At 37.7% G+C, this 19,938-nt stretch overlaps 1 pseudogene; it reads left to right on the top strand.

The window, feature by feature from the left end:
• LOC148196546 (uncharacterized) overlaps window positions 1–18,542 on the top strand; it is a 57,521-nt pseudogene extending 38,979 nt beyond the window's left edge.
• The last annotated feature ends 1,396 nt before the right edge of the window (window positions 18,543–19,938 follow it).

The raw sequence follows: 19,938 nt of genomic DNA, 5'->3' as shown, positions 1-19,938 counted from the left end.
GTTAAATGTTCAAGTTTGGGGTTATTGGGGAAACATGAAAAAGGAAAAAGCATTGAGCTAACAGCTAAAAAGTAAGAATATGCAAAGAAAAGAAAAGAAAAAGAAGCAAAGCTCAATGCAAATGCAAAAGCAAAGGCAAAAGAAAGTTGGGAATGAATAAGAAGATTGTGTTGTTATGATTCTCCTAACTCAAGGATTTTGTGATCCAAAAAAACCAATTTTCTTGTTAGCCCAGCCACATTATAAGCCATTGAAAAGTCCTTGTGATGATGCATGCTTGTGAATGTATTTGATTGTGGTTAAATGAAAGGCAAAGTTGATTCATGTGATTGTGATAGTGGAGTGAATGAGTGAAACACTTTACCTCTTATACACTTGTGTGTTGAGTGAAACACTTTACCTAGTGAGGAAATATTCCATAAGCACATGAACATCCATGCTTAATTGATTGATCATTCATGAAAAATAGCATTTGTTGGAATTTAAATGACTTTGTGAACACTAAAGCATGTGCATATCTTGATTGAACTCTTGGTCTTAAGTTTGAGTGAAGTTATTACTTATCTTGAAAAGAGGATTTTGAATGAGTAAATGATAACAGTTGAAAAACTGTTATTTTCATGCTTAAAAGTGATACTAAAAGCAACCTTTAGACTTAGAAACTAGCTTGAAATCATGCCTTTTGTTTATATTTTCAGAAATAAGAGAGCTGGACAGGTTTATGCTTGATTTAAGTGTTTTTGTGCAGGTTTTGAGGTGAATTTGGTGAAAGAAGTGAAGAATAAGAGAGAGGACATTAGAAAAGACAAGAAAGAGTGCAAAAAGGAGAAGTCGAAGGCACCGCTCAGCGGCAAACTACCGCTGAGCGGCACTCAAGAGGTGACGTTGGAACCGCTGAGGGGCAAAATGGCCGCTGAGGGGAAGAAAGAAGACGCGCAATCACCGCTGAGCGGTAAATACCGCTGAGCGGCACTTTTTGGGCTTGGACTTTTGTAATCTTTTGTAACTCTAGATTAGTATATAAGGGCTTGCACGTCCTATAGTTAGGCATCTTTGGCAGAAACGAGGCAAACACTCTCTCTTTCACCCCTTTGAAGGAGGATCTTGGATGCTCAGGCTACCTCTTCACCTTTATTGGGTTTATTCTTTCATATTTTCATTGTTATTCATCTAGGTTCACCATGAATATGGTGAACTAAACCTTGTATGTTTGTTGGGGAATCAATGTAATCTCTTGAAGCTCTCATATATGGATTTGTTGAATACATCTTTGAATTAAGACATATGCTTTCTTTTCATCATTAGTTAGGGTTTTTCCTCTTTGCTCAATGCTTGCATTGTTTAACTCATTCTAATGCATGATTATTGGTTTTGTTGATACGGACACGTACGGGGAAATCTAGATCCGGGGAATTTCTCCCAATATTTTACTGACAACATTATATTGGTTGCCTTAAGCTCCTGCACTCATGAACTAATCATTAGGAATGCTAGGAATTGTATGAACTATTTGATTAGGGAGAAGCCATCTAGAATGGTACATTAGAGAGTGGCATTAACAATGATGATTTGAAAGAGGAATTCCTAAAATATATGAGAGTGGATGAGATGAAATTGACCCCCAACAACATATTCATTCATTTAATCCATTGAAAGTGTTTATCTTATGTCTTTGCCATTGATCAATTCATGCATACATGTTTATTTTCGTCTTGCATATTAAAATTTCAATCATTGTTTTCTTAAGTCTTAGCTAATCAAGAAATCACATAACTAAACTAGGCCGTGAGTCCTTTGGGAAGAACGATACTTGGTCTTACCAAGTTTTATTACTTGAACGATTCGGTCATACTTGCCGATTGTGAAACAAGTTTGTGACATCATATTTTGGTGCTTACAAATTTGTCCATCAAGTTTTTGGCGCCGTTGCCGGGGATTCATGGTTTAACTGGTTAATTTGTGTGATTATTGATTACCTTTGACTTTAATTTTGAATTTCTGTTTTTATTTTTTCTGTTTTTATTTTTTTAGCTTTTTAGATTTGATTTTTATCTTTTAGGTTAGATTTTATTTTTATCTTTTTAGATTAGATTTTATTTTAATTTCGAATTTTTATTTTATTTTTCTGTTTTCTGCTTTTCTGTTTTCTGTTTTTTTATTTTTCGGTTTTTATTTGATTTGATTAGATTAGATTAGATTTTTTTTTAGGTTAGATTTTATTTTTATTTTTTTAGATTAGATTTTATTTTATTTTATTAGATTTTATCTTTTTAATACACATTTGACTTTTATTTTATTAGATTTTATTAGATTCTATCTTCTAAATCTCTTATCTTCTTATATCTTTTCAATTTTTATTTTCTTTTCTCTATCTTTTTGTGCTAACAATTGTTTTTAGGGTTTTGTGCCTAATGTCTGCAGAATGCAATTTGGTCAAGAGTGTAAGTATAGGGGCACTCAATTCTACCAAAGTAATCTCAACCAATGGTGGGAACCTCACTCAAGCATGGATCAAAGCCAATTTTGGCAAGCTGCTGGACAATTTGAGAACCAACCACAACAACAATGGCAGCAACAACCCTTTCTATCAGGAAGTTTGGATAGGTTGGAGGACACCCTTCAACGATTTTTGAAAAATTCCGACTCTACTCAGAAAAGCATTGAAGAATCATGTAAAAGAATGGAGATGCAACTTCGTCACATTAGTCAGATATTAAATGATGATGTTAATACTGATGTTAACCTTAAGGAGGAAGGGCAAGTCATTATCACTGAAAGTGACAAGATTCTTGATGAGGAAAAATTAGAGGGAGATGAGGAAAGGGTAGAGAGAAAAGAGAAAGAAGAGTTGAGTGAGAAAGATAAAGATGAAGAAAAAGAAAAAGAATTGGTTGAGAGAAAAGAGAGAAAGAAAATTTGTGTGAAGATAAAGAAGTTGAGGAGAAAAAGAGATTCCAATATGCAAAATGATTGAAATGGATTTCCTAAATAACCTCACTCAGATCCCTCTTGTTGCAAGATCACTTAGTACTCCCCTTTCAGCTGTTGGAATCCCATCCCTAGGATCTTCCAACAACTAGAAACATCTGTAGGCAAACTGCATAAAGAAATTCAAACAAAAAGAGACATACAATTGGCAAAGAATTCCACTTTCCCTTTTTTCTGAAGTTAGAACACTCAGATCCCTCTTGTTGTGCCTACCTAAGTATGACAAACCCTCACCCAATCCCTTGGTGTAAGAAGTCCATCAAACTTGCATTAAGTTCCAAAACAGTGAATCCAAACACACAACCCCATCCCTGGTGATTTGCACATGTAGTTTGATTTAGTTAGTTCTATTACTGAAATCTCATTCCTAAGAACTTTCAATAACAACATCAAGCTCTAAAGCGTACCCCGAGACAGGCATTAAGTTCAAACTAAATCAATGGAAAGTCTTAAAATACTAAAGCCAACTGCATACCCAACAACATTAAAAAGGAAAATTCACAACAAAGTCTAAAAGAGTCATAAATGCCCAAATTACCTTGTGTTGGAACACAAGTCCCCGGCAACGGCGCCAAAAACTTGTTAACTTTTTGGCAAGTATACCAAATCGTTCCAAGTAATACAGTGAATAAGTAAAAGTATCGTCTCCCAAGGGACTTGTGCAACACATGACAATTCTTCCTTTTATAACTCAATTAGACATCAAAATGCACAAAACAACACAAGAAACTATTTTTGGTATTTTGTCAAACAGTTGGTGTGCAAGAAATTTATATTTAAAATGAAACTTCGTTGGAATTGGGTTTCATGAATCATATGAATATAAAACTCTGTTCAATATTTCATTACTTCATTCAAACATTCACATCAAGGCATACTAGTCCTAATCCCTTAGCAACTAGTTCTAAATTAATATATTAAAATGCTAATCCCTTAGTCAATTTAATATACAATTTGCATTAAGTCCGATGTTAGGAATGATCAAGTTATTGAGTCTATTCCTAGATCCCAAATCACTTAAGTGCTCTATCTACGTCTATGTTCAAAGTTACTTTCCAGTAATCAGAAACATTCAAATAACATTATATTTCCATACAATGATAGTAAATTCAAGAAAGAGCATATGAACGAAGAACAATATATTGAACAGGAAAATTACATCAGAGTAAGTTCATTACATCCAATTCCAATGAAAGAAAAACTACTCCTAGTCATCTAAACGTACACATTTGAAGCAATCCCTTGCAAAAAATGGTGTCTTGATGCCTTGAAGTAGTCTCCGGAAGTTCCTGAGATGTTTTCCTTTCTTGCTTTTGTCTGGAACTTCTTTTCTGAAGAGAATGTTTCTGTCGCTCTGTCACGTCTTTTAAAGCCACTTAAATTCATTAATTCGCTTAGCGCACATGTACTGGTGCGCTATGCGAATTTTCTTAACTGCTGTATTTTAACTGATGTTATTCGCTCAGCGCACAGGTACTGGTGCGCTATGCGAATTTTCTTTTTCTGGCAGTGCGAATTTTGGCTTTCGCTTTGCGAAAATTGGCTGACAGAGTCTAAATAATATATCATTTCCTGTACAATATTTTTCATAACAATCTACTACCTATTACAACTTTTCAACTAGGAACAACATGAAAAATTACAAGATTGAGTTCATTTATAAGTATAAAAACAACTCTTTTTCACACTTATCAAAGTGGAGGAAGTGGAGGAAGTGGAGGAAGTGAAGGAAGTGGAGGAAGTGAAGGAAGTGGATGATGGACAAATTTGTAAGCACCAAAATATGATGTTTGAATTTCTTTATGCAGTTTGCCTACAGATGTTTCTAGTTGTTGGAAGATCCTAGGGATGGGATTCCAACAGCTGAAAGGGGAGTACTAAGTGATCTTGCAACAAGAGGGATCTGAGTGAGGTTATTTAGGAAATCCATTTCAATCATTTTGCATATTGGAATTGTTGTTTGGTTGGTGTGCTCATGTTCTGTAATTTTTTTCTTCTTTTCCTTATTTCTTTGTTTGTGTTTTTATTTTATTTTTCTATTTCACTTCTCTCTATGTTACTTTTGCAAGTGCAGGTGCAGGTGCAGATGGAGTTATCTTCAATGTTTAGTTATGTTATTTATGTTTTGTAATATGTTTTGAACTATGTGTTAGTTGTAAAGACATGTGACTTTGTGATTTAATGATTATGCATTGTCTTGATTAAGTCGATGTGATTCTTGAAAATGATAACACATATGACTGTGGTTGCAATGTGCTTCATGTATTTTTATTGGTGTGTGAGTATGTATGACCAGATCTGTGAGTGTTGAGAGCATATATTGATTGAGAGATATTGAGTTGTCTAGATATGGAATTGGTTTTTGCATGATTTTAATTCTACGTATACACACACGTTTTGGTTAAGGATGAAAAAGGCCCTATTTATTATTGATTATATAGCCACTTGGCCAGATAGCCAACCTTTAGACACTGTGATACATTTGTGAACCTTTTTGAGCCTTGAAAATTTTTTCCTTCCACCTTGAGCCTATTAGATGATATCCTACCTTACACCCTAGAAGAGAACATGTATTATGTTTTGAAAGAGGTTAAGGTTGAATTCAAGTTTGTGGAAAGAAAAGATCAATAAAAAAAATGAAAAAAAAAGCTCAAAATGAAAGAAAAGGTTGAGCTGTGAAAGAAAATGGTATGTGATGAATGCTATATTTTGGGATTTGAGTACTGGATTGGGAATTGAAGTTGTTCTCTTCTTAATAGGTGTCTTTGAATCCAAGAAAAACCATTATTCTTTTTCTAGCCAAGCCAAACTTTAACCTGAAAAGACCTTTGGACTTAACCAATAGTGTGTGGATTGTGTGAATCAAATGAAATGCAAAAGCTAATGAAGTTCTATGTCAATTCTACTGTCATGAGAGGACAAACACTTGAGTGTGAGTAATGATAAATGCTGATCTGGTTGTTTATATTCTATGCACAGATGATTTTATGAGTGATGCACTATGTCATACTTGTTTGAAATCTTTGGGAACGCATATGATTATTCTGATGTGCAGAGTCATTTTATCAAAATGTCAAATGTCTATTGTGATGTTCATTTTCTTATGTGATTTCATGAGGGCATGAAATAGTTCAAGTTTGGGGGAGTTGATAAGTGTGAAAAAGAGTTGTTTTTATACTTATAAATGAACTCAATCTTGTAATTTTTCATGTTGTTCCTAGTTGAAAAGTTGTAATAGGTAGTAGATTGTTATGTAAAATATTGTACAGGAAATGATATATTATTTAGACTCTGTCAGCCAATTTTCGCAAAGCGAAAGCCAAAATTCGCACTGCCAGAAAAAGAAAATTCGCATAGCGCACCAGTACCTGTGCGCTGAGCGAATAACATCAGTTAAAATACAGCAGTTAAGAAAATTCGCATAGCGCACCAGTACATGTGCGCTAAGCGAATTAATGAATTTAAGTGGCTTTAAAAGACGTGACAGAGCGACAGAAACATTCTCTTCAGAAAAGAAGTTCCAGACAAAAGCAAGAAAGGAAAACATCTCAGGAACTTCCGGAGACTACTTCAAGGCATCAAGACACCATTTTTTGCAAGGGATTGCTTCAAATGTGTACGTTTAGATGACTAGGAGTAGTTTTTCTTTCATTGGAATTGGATGTAATGAACTTACTCTGATGTAATTTTCCTGTTCAATATATTGTTCTTCGTTCATATGCTCTTTCTTGAATTTACTATCATTGTATGGAAATATAATGTTATTTGAATGTTTCTGATTACTGGAAAGTAACTTTGAACATGGACGTAGATAGAGCACTTAAGTGATTTGGGATCTAGGAATAGACTCAATAACTTGATCATTCCTAACATCGGACTTAATGCAAATTGTATATTAAATTGACTAAGGGATTAGCATTTTAATATATTAATTTAGAACTAGTTGCTAAGGGATTAGGACTAGTATGCCTTGATGTGAATGTTTGAATGAAGTAATGAAATATTGAACAGAGTTTTATATTCATATGATTCATGAAACCCAATTCCAACGAAGTTTCATTTTAAATATAAATTTCTTGCACACCAACTGTTTGACAAAATACCAAAAATAGTTTCTTGTGTTGTTTTGTGCATTTTGATGTCTAATTGAGTTATAAAAGGAAGAATTGTCATGTGTTGCACAAGTCCCTTGGGAGACGATACTTTTACTTATTCACTGTATTACTTGGAACGATTTGGTATACTTGCCAAAAAGTTAACACACTTCCTCCACTTCGTCAACTTCCTCCACTTCGTCTACTTCTTCCACTTCGTCCACTTCGTCCACTTCGTCCATTTCGTCAACTTCTTCCACTTCATCAACTTCCTCCACTTCCTCCACTTCCTCCACTTTCTCCACTTCGTTCACTTTGTTCATTTCGTCCACTTCCTCCACTTCGTCCACTTCGTCAAATTCGTCCACTTCGTCAATTTCGTCCCCTTCGTCCACTTCCTCCACTTCGTCCACTACGTACACTTCGTCCACTTCCTCCACTTCCTCCACTTCCTCCACTTCCTTCACTTCCTCGACTTTCTCCACTTCCTCCACTTCCTCCTGATGGACAAATTTGTAAGCACCAAAATATGATGTCACAAACTTGTTTCACAATCGGCAAGTATGACCGAATCGTTCAAGTAATAAAACTTGGTAAGACCAAGTATCGTTCTTCCCAAAGGACTCACGGCCTAGTTTAGTTATGTGGTTTCTTGATTAACTAAGACTTACAAACGAAATATTTGGGTTTAAAATGCAAGACAGAAAATAAACATGTATGCATGAATTTTGATCAATGGCAAAGACAAAAGATAAACACTTTCAATGGAATATATGAATGAATATGTTGTTGGGGGTCAATTTCATCTCATCCACTCTCATATATTTTAGGAATTCATCATTCAAATCATCATTGTTAATGCCACTCACTAATGTACCATTCTAGATGGCTTCTCCCTAATCAAATAGTTCATACAATTCCTAGCATTCCTAATGATTAGTTCATTACCGCAGGAGCTTAAGGCAACCAATATAATATTGTCAGTAAAATATTGGGAGAAATTCCCCGGATCTAGATTTCCCCGTACGTGTCCGTATCAACAAAACCAATAATCATGCATTAGAATGAGTTAAACAATGCAAGCATTGAGCAAAGAGGAAAAACCCTAACTAATGATGAAAAGAAAGCATATGTCTTAATTCAAAGATGTATTCAACAAATCCATATATGAGAGCTTCAAGAGATTACATTGATTCCCCAACAAACATACAAGGTTTAGTTCACCATATTCATGGTGAACCTAGATGAATAACAATGAAAGTATGAAAGAATAAACCCAATAAAGTGGAAGAGGTAGCCTGAGCATCCAAGATCCTCCTTCAAAGGGGTGAAAGAGAGAGTGTTTGCCTCGTTTCTGCCAAAGATCCTAACTAAAGGACGTGCAAGCCCTTAAATACTAATCTAGAGTTACAAAAGATTATAAAAGTCCAAGCCCAAAAAGTGCCGCTCAGCGCCATTTACCGCTCAGCGGTGGTTACGCGTCTTCTTTCTTCCCCTCAGCGGCCATTTGCCCCTCAGCGGTTCCAACGCCACCTCTTGAGTGCCGCTCAGCGGTAGTTTGCCGCTGAGCGGTGCCTTCGACTTCTCCTTTTTGCACTCTTTCTTGTCTTTTCTAATGTCCTCTCTCTCATTCTTCACTTCTTTCACCAAATTCACCTCAAAACCTGCACAAAAACACTCAAATCAAGCATAAACCTGTCCAGCTCTCTTATTTCTGAAAATATAAACAAAATGCATGATTTCAAGCTAGTTTCTAAGTCTAAAGGTTGCATTTAGTATCACTTTTAAGCATGAAAATAACAGTTTTTCAACTGTTATCACAACCCCAAACTTAGAACTTTGCTTGTCCTCAAGCAAACAAAATGTAACTCCATCTCCAACCAATTCATATGATGGTTCACTCATTCAAAATCCTCTTTTCAAGATAAGTAATAACTTCACTCAAACTTAAGACCAAGAGTTCAATCAAGATGTGCACATGCTTTAGTGTTCACAAAGTCATTTAAATTCCAACAAATGCTATTTTTCATGAATGATCAATCAATTAAGCATGGATGTTCATGTGCTTATGGAATATTTCCTCACTAGGTAAAGTGTTTCACTCAACACACAAGTGTATAAGAGGTAAAGTGTTTCACTCATTCACTCCACTATCACAATGTCACATGAATCAACTTTGCCTTTCATTTAACCACAATCAAATACATTCACAAGCATGCATCATCACAAGGACTTTTCAATGGCTTATAATGTGGCTGGGCTAACAAGAAAATTGGTTTTTCTGGATCACAAAATCCTTGAGTTAAGAGAGTCATAACAACACAATCTTCTTATTCATTCCCAACTTTCTTTTGCCTTTGCTTTTGCATTTGCATTGAGTTTTGCTTCTTTTTCTTTTCTTTTCTTTGCATATTCTTACTTTTTAGCTCTTAGCTCAATGCTTTTTCCTTTTTCATGTTTCCCCAATAACCCCAAACTTGAACATTTAACAATACCACACAAGATCTTCTACTTAACTCAAGGTAAAGATTTTCAATCAAGGGTATTCAGTGTATGTTTAAGGCTAAGGGTTCAAAGGATAGAACACAAAGTGTTCTCTTTTAGAAAGCTAACTTTATGAATTTGGCCAATAAAAAGGGTTTCAAAAACACGGCCTTTGATCATATGATGCAAAACAAGCAATTGATTCAATCATAGAAAACCTGGGCAAAGTCATTCATGCTTTCAAAGTAATAGCATTTAATAATAACAACTCTGGAGCTCAAAACCTCACATATAAGCTCATTCACATTTGACATACACATCCTGCTTAATTTCACAATCACAATCATGATATTATGCATTTGTTCACAAAGCTTGTGAATCACCTGTATAAGCATTTTAATGTGCACATCATCTCAACATCAATCAATCAATAAGCATCATCAAGCATTACTTATCACACAATCACAGTTAATAGCAAACCATCATAAGAAACCAGGTGTTCAATAGAGTACATCAAACCCTAATCTAAAAACAAAAACAAATAAGTTCAGAAAACTTAAACCATAAAAGCATAATCATATGATAGCATTCATCAGTAAATGCTATCTCAACTCCTCATCAGTCCGAGCTCTCTGTATCTTCCTCTTCCTCTTCATCATCATCTTCATCAAATGCATCCTCCTCCTCTGCTTCATCTTCCTCCATATCTCTGGCTGAAGCTTCAGCTGCTCCAGCTCCTCCATATACTGGTTCTTCTGGCCAAGCTACCACATTATAGAATTCATCCATAGTCCATCTGTGTGCTGGAGGGGTATCATACATCCCCACTATCATCTCAGCCGTGGCCACCTGCCCTATATTAACATTCAAGTTTCTGATAACACAGTAGATGAAGAGTGCCCTGCTGAGAGTAATATCTGACACATGTGAACATGGCTGAATGTTGGCATGAGAAAATGCCATCCAATACTTTGCAAGAGGAGTCAAATCTGTCCTCCTAATATTAACCACTGAGCCAGATCTATTCCTTTGGAAGTGTCCTCTAGGTATGCACAATACTCTCTCAACATCCTCAAAGTCAGCACCTTCCTCCATGCTAAGAGCAAACTGGCATTGCTCACCAGCCCACACAGTATCCAGAAAGTTATTGATGGAGTCAGGATCATACCTGATAACATGGCCTCTAACATAGCCCAAATAATTCTCAGCTGGATAATCACCAATCTTCTTTGCATTGGTGTAAAATTCTTTCACCACAGCTATGTTGGCAGGTGATGGATAAGTGGCTAGCTTCCCCCAATCATTCCCTAACACTTGCTCTCCAAATTGAGGAGCAAAGTTAGGTATCATTCCAACCTTTCTCTCCATTAGAAGTCTCCTGTCCTGAACCACCCTAAAGTGCTTCTCATGTTTCCTAGAGAGGAACCTGCCATTATGGGGCTGCTCTGGTTCCTTTTCCTTTCTCTTGGTTGCCATGGTTTTCAATCTCTTTCCTGAAGAGGATGCCATTCCTGCATTCAAACATAAATCCAAAACCACAGAACATGATGTTAATCATTAGTAAACACAAAACAAAACTCCTTTTGAAGCTAAACCACCGCTGAGGGCCAGAATTTCCCCTCAGCGCCACCAGTGCCACATCCAAACACGCAACAAACCAGAAAAAACCAATCTGGCAGAGTGCCGCTCAGCGGTAAATGCCGCTCAGCGGTGATCTGCAGATTTTTGCAAATCTCTTTTTAAAACAGTCCTAACTCCACCCAAATGCAATTTTCAGTTTTCCAGTTCATAATCAAGCAGTTTAATCGGTTCAAACATCAAATATATCATCAAATCATGCATAGAAACTAAAACCCCTAATTGTTCATGCTTTGACAATCACATTCAAATTCAAGAACCCTAGAATGAACAAAATGCATTTTACTTACTTGGGTGGAGATGCTAAATGATATGAGAATGCTTCCAAACTAGAATGCTCTCTTCCAACCCCAAACTTTGATGACACACTAGTATAAAAGTGAGTGAAAGAGATTTTCTAAAGAGGGAAGAGTGAAAAGATGTAGAAAACCTAAGAGAAGAGTATGTGGGAGTGTTTGTGCAGAGAAGGACTTGAAAGACTGTAAAAACGTGCAGCTTAGGGTTTAAAAATACCCCAATGGGCTCGGGTTCCGCTAAGGGGAACTTAAGCCCATCTGCGTTAGTACCGCTCAGCGGTAACTGCCGCTCAGCGGCACTTTCGTGATGTGCCCTTCTCCTTCTTTTCTTGACCTACGTGCCTTCCTAGCATACCCCTCATAGGTTCCCTGCAATTCAATGTTAAAAATGCTTATGCAAACCCTAACTAAAAATAAACAAACAAAAACAATCAATCAACTGGGTTGCCTCCCAGGTAGCGCTTGTTTAACGTCACGAGCCTGACCCAAAATCCACCAACACTCATCAGTAGGTATTTCAAACTTACCAGCACCCATCAGTAGGTGCAAAATTACTTACCAACACCCATCAGTAGTTGTTACAAATATAGTATCCTTCAGTAGATACTTAACCACCTAGCATCCTTCAGTAGATGCTATCTCCAAAATAATTACAAAATAAAGTCCACAACTTAAAAATTACAAAACCAAAATCAAAATCAAAAGTTTGTCAATCACTGGGTTGCCTCCCAGCAAGCGCTCTTTTAACGTCATTAGCTTGACCCAATAAAGTTCAAGTTCCTTCTTCTTTTTCTTCTTTCTACTGAACTTCTTCAGAAATTTGATCAAACCAGGAACCTGTTGCAGTGTCTCAATCATAGGAACTTTAATCTCCAATTTCTTGAAGATTTCCATAAAGCACTTGAACTTCTTTTCCTTCCTATGATTCTTCTTTAGATGAGGATGTGATTTTTCATATGATTTCTTCTTCTTTCCTCTCATCTTCTTTTTCTTCCTTTTTCTCTCCCTAAATTTTCTCTTTTTCTTTTCTTTTATTTTTTTCTTCCCTTTTCTTTTTCTTTTCAACTTCTTTATTTTCACACAAATCTTCTTTCTCTCTTCTCTCTCAACCACTTCTTTCTCTTTTTCTTCATCTTTATTTTTCTCACTCAACTCTTCTTTCTCTTTTCTCTCTATCTTTTCCGCATCTCCCTCTATTTTTTTCTCATCAAGAATCTTGTCACTTTCAGTGACATTGGTTTGCCCTTCCTCCTTAAGGTTAACTTCAGTATTAACCTCATCATCCAATCTCTGACTAATGTAACGAAAGTGCATCTCCATCCTTTTACATGATTCTTCAATGCTTTTCTGAGTAGAGTCGGAACTTTTCAAAAATCGTTGAAGGGTGTCCTCCAACCTATCCAAACTTCCTGATAGAAAGGGTTGTTGCTGCCATTGTTGTTGTGGTTGGTTCTCAAATTGTCCAGCAGCTTGCCAAAATTGGCTTTGATCCGTGCTTGAGTGAGGTTCCCACCATTGGTTGAGATTACTTTGGTAGAATTGAGTGCCCCTATAATTAAACTCTTGACCAAATTGCATTCTGCAGACATTAGGCACAAAACCCTAAAAACAATTGTTAGCACAAAAAGATAGAGAAAAGAAAATAAAGATTGAAAAGATATAAGAAGATAAGAGATTTAGAAGATAGAATCAAATAAAATAAAACCTAATCTAAAAAATAAAATCTAATCTAAAAGATAAAATAAAATAAAATCTAACCTAACCTAAAAGATAGAATAAGAATAAAATAAAATCTAACCTAAAAAGATAAAAAGATAAAATCTAATAAAATAAAATAAAATCTAATCTAAAAAAATAAAAATAAAATCTAACCTAAAAAAAAAAAAAAAAAAAATCTAATCTAATCTAACCTAAAATAAAATAAAATCAAATAAAAACCGAAAAATAAAAAACAGAAAATAAAAATAGAAAACAGAAAAACAGAAAACAGAAAAATAAAATAAAATCAAAAAAAATACAAACTGAAAAATATAAACAGAAAAATAAAATAAAATTAAAAAAATTCGAAATTTAAATTAAAAATAAAAAAATAAGTCAAAGATAATCAATAATCACACAAATTAACCAGTTAAACCACGAGTCCCCGGCAACGGCGCCAAAAACTTGATGGACAAATTTGTAAGCACCAAAATATGATGTCACAAACTTGTTTCACAATCGGCAAGTATGACCGAATCGTTCAAGTAATAAAACTTGGTAAGACCAAGTATCGTTCTTCCCAAAGGACTCACGGCCTAGTTTAGTTATGTGGTTTCTTGATTAACTAAGACTTACAAACGAAATATTTGGGTTTAAAATGCAAGACAGAAAATAAACATGTATGCATGAATTTTGATCAATGGCAAAGACAAAAGATAAACACTTTCAATGGAATATATGAATGAATATGTTGTTGGGGGTCAATTTCATCTCATCCACTCTCATATATTTTAGGAATTCATCATTCAAATCATCATTGTTAATGCCACTCACTAATGTACCATTCTAGATGGCTTCTCCCTAATCAAATAGTTCATACAATTCCTAGCATTCCTAATGATTAGTTCATTACCGCAGGAGCTTAAGGCAACCAATATAATATTGTCAGTAAAATATTGGGAGAAATTCCCCGGATCTAGATTTCCCCGTACGTGTCCGTATCAACAAAACCAATAATCATGCATTAGAATGAGTTAAACAATGCAAGCATTGAGCAAAGAGGAAAAACCCTAACTAATGATGAAAAGAAAGCATATGTCTTAATTCAAAGATGTATTCAACAAATCCATATATGAGAGCTTCAAGAGATTACATTGATTCCCCAACAAACATACAAGGTTTAGTTCACCATATTCATGGTGAACCTAGATGAATAACAATGAAAGTATGAAAGAATAAACCCAATAAAGTGGAAGAGGTAGCCTGAGCATCCAAGATCCTCCTTCAAAGGGGTGAAAGAGAGAGTGTTTGCCTCGTTTCTGCCAAAGATCCTAACTAAAGGACGTGCAAGCCCTTAAATACTAATCTAGAGTTACAAAAGATTATAAAAGTCCAAGCCCAAAAAGTGCCGCTCAGCGCCATTTACCGCTCAGCGGTGGTTACGCGTCTTCTTTCTTCCCCTCAGCGGCCATTTGCCCCTCAGCGGTTCCAACGCCACCTCTTGAGTGCCGCTCAGCGGTAGTTTGCCGCTGAGCGGTGCCTTCGACTTCTCCTTTTTGCACTCTTTCTTGTCTTTTCTAATGTCCTCTCTCTCATTCTTCACTTCTTTCACCAAATTCACCTCAAAACCTGCACAAAAACACTCAAATCAAGCATAAACCTGTCCAGCTCTCTTATTTCTGAAAATATAAACAAAATGCATGATTTCAAGCTAGTTTCTAAGTCTAAAGGTTGCTTTTAGTATCACTTTTAAGCATGAAAATAACAGTTTTTCAACTGTTATCACCTCCACTTCGTCCACTTCATCCACTACATCAACTTCCTGCATTTCCTCCACTTCGTCCACTTCTTCCACTTCTTCAACTTGGTCCACTTCCTCCACTTCCTCCACTTCTCCACTTTGTAAACTTCGTCCACTTTCTCCACTTTGTCCACTTCATCCACTTCGTCCACTTCGTCAACTTCCTCCACTTCCTCCACTTAGTCAACTTCGTCAACTTCTTCCACTTCGTCAACTTCCTCCATTTCCTCCACTTCCTCCACTTCCTCCACTTCTCCACTTTGTAAACTTCGTCCACTTTCTCCATTTTGTCCACTTCATCCACTTCGTCCACTTCGTCAACTTCCTCCACTTCCTCCACTTCCTCCACTTCCTTCACTTCCTCCACTTCCTCCACTTCCTCCACTTCCTCCACTTCCTCCACTTCCTCCACTTCCTCAACTTCCTCCACTTCGTCAACTTCCTCCACTTCGTCAACTTCGTCCCCTTCGTCCACTTCGTAAACTTCTTCCACATCATCAACTTCCTCCACTTCCTCCACTTCTTCCACTTCCTCCACTTTGTCAACTTCATCCACTTCGTCAACTTCGTCAACTTCGTCAACTTCGTCCACTTCGTCCACTTCGTCCACTTCGTTCACTTCCTCCACTTCCTCCACTTCGACCACTTCCTCCACATTCTCCACTTCCTCCGCTTCCTCTACTTCCTCCACTTCCTCCACTTTGTCAACATCGTCCACTTCGTGCACTTCCTCCACTTCCTCCACTTCGTCAACTTCGTCAATTTCGTCCACTTCGTCAATTTCGTCGACCTCGTCCACTTCGTCCACTTCGTCAACTTCCTCCAATTCGTCAACTTCGTCCACTTCGTCCACTTCCTCCACTTCCTTCACTTCCTCCACTTCCTCCACTTCCTCCACTTCCTACGCTTCCTCCACTTCCTCCACTTTGTCAACTTGCTCCACTTCGTCAACTTCATCCACTTTGTCAACTTCGTCCACTTCCTCCACTTCATCCACTTCGTCCACTTCGACAATGTCGTCCACTTCCTCCACATCGTCCACTTCGTCAACTTCGTCCACTTCGTTCACTTCGTCAACTTCGTCCACTTCGTCCACTTTCTCCACTTCGTCCACTTCCTCGACTTCCTCGACTTCCTGGACTTCCTCCACTTCCTTCACTTCATGCACCTCCTCCACTTCCTTTACTTCCTCGACTTCCTCCACTTCCTCCGCTTTCTCCACTTCGTCCACTTCTTCCACTTCTTCAACTTGGTCCACTTAGTCAACTTCGTCCACTTCCTCCACTTCCTCCACTTCTCCACTTCGTAAACTTCCTTCACTTTCTCCACTTCGTCCACTTCATCCACTTCGTCCACTTCGTCAACTTCCTCGACTTCGTCCACTTCCTCGACTTCCTCCATTTCGTCCACTTCATCCACTTCATCCACTTCCTCTACTTCCTCTACTTCGTCCACTTCCTCCACTTCGTCCACTTCCTCTACTTCCTCCACTTCCTCCACTTCGTCAACTTCGTCCACTTCGTCAACGTCGTCCACTTCCTCCACTTCCTCCACTTCCTTCACTTCATCAATGATGAGAGGGTCGCACCTCCGAACAAAAGTTGTGCATAAAAGAATGCAGTATAGACTAGGAAGTGACTCCTAGGTCGTCTCTCAAGGACCAAATGTGGTTCAAGTCTTAAGTCAAACACGTAGTGGGGGGGGTTTGAAGATTTTGTGAATGCAAGTGAACTAAATTAAAACACGAACATAAACACGAATGTAAACATATAATAAAAGCGATTTGTCATTAACTCAATTACAATACTTTCAATCACGGATTAACAAAATGAGGGGCTACTCTAACCTCTTTTTCAACACAAATTACCCAACTAACTTAAACTAACATCACAATTAAATTAAGCAAAACTTACTTGACTCACTTGAATTGAAAATGCTAAATCAGAAATCACATTTGGAAATGATATTGCTAAATGGAAAGGAAATTGCTAAATTACAAAAATTATCATTGCAGCGGAATGAAAAGAAAAAGGCAATATTCAAGCTAATAATTTAAACGCAACGTGTCAGCAATTTAATCATGATGCAGTGGAATAAAAGAAATTGCAATGCAGTTGGAAAGCACCGTGTGTACCCTTTCCAGCAAAATGAAAATCACTGTGCTGCAGTCCAGAACAATCACCGTGCACCTAATTTAAAGAAAGAAAACATCGTGCTTGCTGAAGTAAGCTGTGTGATCACCCAAAATCCATCAACGTGTGAATCTAAAGAAAGAAAAAATCTAGTTCTGTGCGTTGCTACCCTATGAAATCAGCACTTCCATTCTTTAAAAGCAATTAAAAAAAAAACGAATTATCCTCCTAATAATGCTAGACGTGACAGCCGCTGGACCATCCATGATTAAAAGCCAAATGAAATTAACAGTTTTCCAAAAGCAATTGAATTAGCACTTCTCTTAATTCCTAAACATAAAACTTTCACCGCTTATGCATAAAGTAAGAAAATTGTATCACTGTTGCTGCCTTTCCCCGTGTGCTTCCTCCATCATGCACGTGGTGCTGCCCTTTTTTTTCTCCAAAAGCAAAAACCGAGAATGTCTTCACAAGTCACCGTTTTTTTCTCATACTCGAGGAAAAGAAAGATGTGTTCTTTATTCATCATTCAAAACAGCGTTCCATGAACCGAGAGAATAAGTGGCAAGTGGCGGCCGCCTCCTGCTCCAGGCCGAGACCCTCCTTCCAGCACACTCTCCCTCTAGCCGTAACCCTCCATGTGTGTGTCTTTTTCCCCGTGAAAGATGATCTACTGTAACTGCCTCAGCATCCGTGTGCCACTCACTGCCCTCCCTACTTGCTTTCTTTCTCCAGCTCTACTCTCTACTAGGTCACACCAACTTCCTCCCTCGTGGGCCGCTGCCCTCCATTCTTTTTACTGATGCCTCCATGTGCACACCAAAGCTATTGGAAGCGTGAAGAAGTGTGGGCCTATTGTACCCATTCAAAGCTGCTGGCTTGGAGCTCTCCATCCACGTGCATCCGCTTGCTGCTGGACTTCTAATTGCCGGACATGTGTTGGACTTCAAAGCTGCTTGACAGCTTCTTCTTTTTGCCACCACATGCTTGCTGGACGTGGAGCCTTCACTTGAATAAGTGCATCCCCTTCCTCTCTCGGTGCCTGCGTGAGCGTGAGTGTGCTACTGGGCTGCTACTTCCCTCACGCCAGCTGGACCGCTTCTTTGCTGAACCATCTCCGTGTGCACCTTCCATTCTCTCCACGCACCCCTCTAGTTGCTTGCTCATTTCTCGTGCTGGGACGTGGCCTGCTTCTGGAAGCATGAAGTGGCAGCTGGACCGTGCTACCTCCTGGATGTGCAACCAGTCACACCATTTCTCTTCACTGGACACCACCCTCTTCAAAGCTGGATGCTGGAATGCACAAGGGTTGGGTCGTGGTGATGGTGCGGGATGTGCTTTGGCCCGTGACCGTGCTGGACTGCTGGACACACCCCTTCTTCGTGCACCTCCAAACGGTTGGGCCGTGTAATGTTTACTGGTGCTTGTTGGAAAATTGCTCTAAGGCTGGACCACTTCGTTTTGCCACTTCTTGGACTCTTTAATTGTGCTGGGAAAATGAAGATGTGGGCCGCCTGTGCTGCTGGATGTCACCCCTATTTGGTGCTTCTGCTGGAAATACCACCTTTGCTTCCAAAGTTGGCTCACCAATTTTTCAGCGTGTGGGCCGTGCTTTTCCATTCACCAATTAATAGTCAATTTTCCTCCAAATGTCCCAAATTATATTTCCAAAAAATTTCCCTACAATTAATAATGCAAATAATTAGCTCAAATAATTCAAATTAATTAAAATAAGAATTTTTGGTCAAATTAAGCACAATTATCAAAATCGGGAAAATACCGGACAATTAAGCACAATTCCCCGATTAAATTCGGTACAATAAACTAAGTGAAGTGAATAAAATATTGACTCATCAAAATAGACCACACTTAGTCTTTTGCACTCCTGGGCAAAATCAAGACGCAGATCAAGGAATAGTTCAAAGGACTTTTAGGAAGGTGACACAGACTCAGCATACGGAAAACAAAGACTCAACAAGGACAGAAACAGAATTACACAGTCCTCAAGAAATCTGGACAGAGAAAAGAAGTAGACAATTCCAACACAGAATGAATAAGAGAAAGCAGATACTCATGAAATCATCCAAGCAATTCAAGACATGGCAAAATGATCAATCAGCTCAAGAGGTGAATCAAAAGTAACAAAACCTCACAGATGCACTATCAGTGTTTCTCTCAAGTGTTTAAGGTAAATCAATGTCACTCAATGCACTCAAGAAAGCAAACACAAATAGACTTGGCAAGCCTCTAATATCAACACTTAAAATACATGCATGTTCAAATCAAAAGGTCTTTCCACGGTTGTAATGGGGCCAAGGACAAGGGAGGGTATATCTGGATAAGAAGCTACAAACCATAAGGAACAGAGGAGCAATGGGGAACAAGTGTAAACACATTCAAACACACCCACAACCTCTAATTCCATCCTCTTCTTGACTCCATTATTCACAATTATTGACCCACAATTTTTTTTTTTTTTCACTATTTTTCTGCTCTTCTTTTTTTTCATCCTGTCTCTTTTCTTTTCTCTCTTTTCAAAACAAAACTGTAAAAGACAAGATACACATATATTTACCAAAACAAAACAAGAAGAGGAACCAACTAGCCAACTCATCAAAAACCCACAAGAGACCACACTTGTTCCCAAAACACTTTCAAAGCTCCAAAATTCCCTAAGGTTAAGGTAATCATGGTTTTTCACTTAGGGCTAGTGTATGAGCATTCAAAACAAAGAAATGGGGGAAAGTATAGGCTCAAAAAGGGTTTTCAAAGGATTAGAACAAGGTAAGCTTATTTGGCTAGAGAGG

The sequence above is a fragment of the Vigna umbellata genome, chromosome 6 (assembly GCF_029865625.1).
Source record: "Vigna umbellata cultivar VRB3 chromosome 6, Vumbellata_1.0, whole genome shotgun sequence".
NCBI lineage: Eukaryota > Viridiplantae > Streptophyta > Magnoliopsida > Fabales > Fabaceae > Vigna > Vigna umbellata.
The sequence above is the reverse complement of the archived record's forward strand: the minus strand, read 5'-3'. Positions and strand labels throughout refer to the sequence as shown.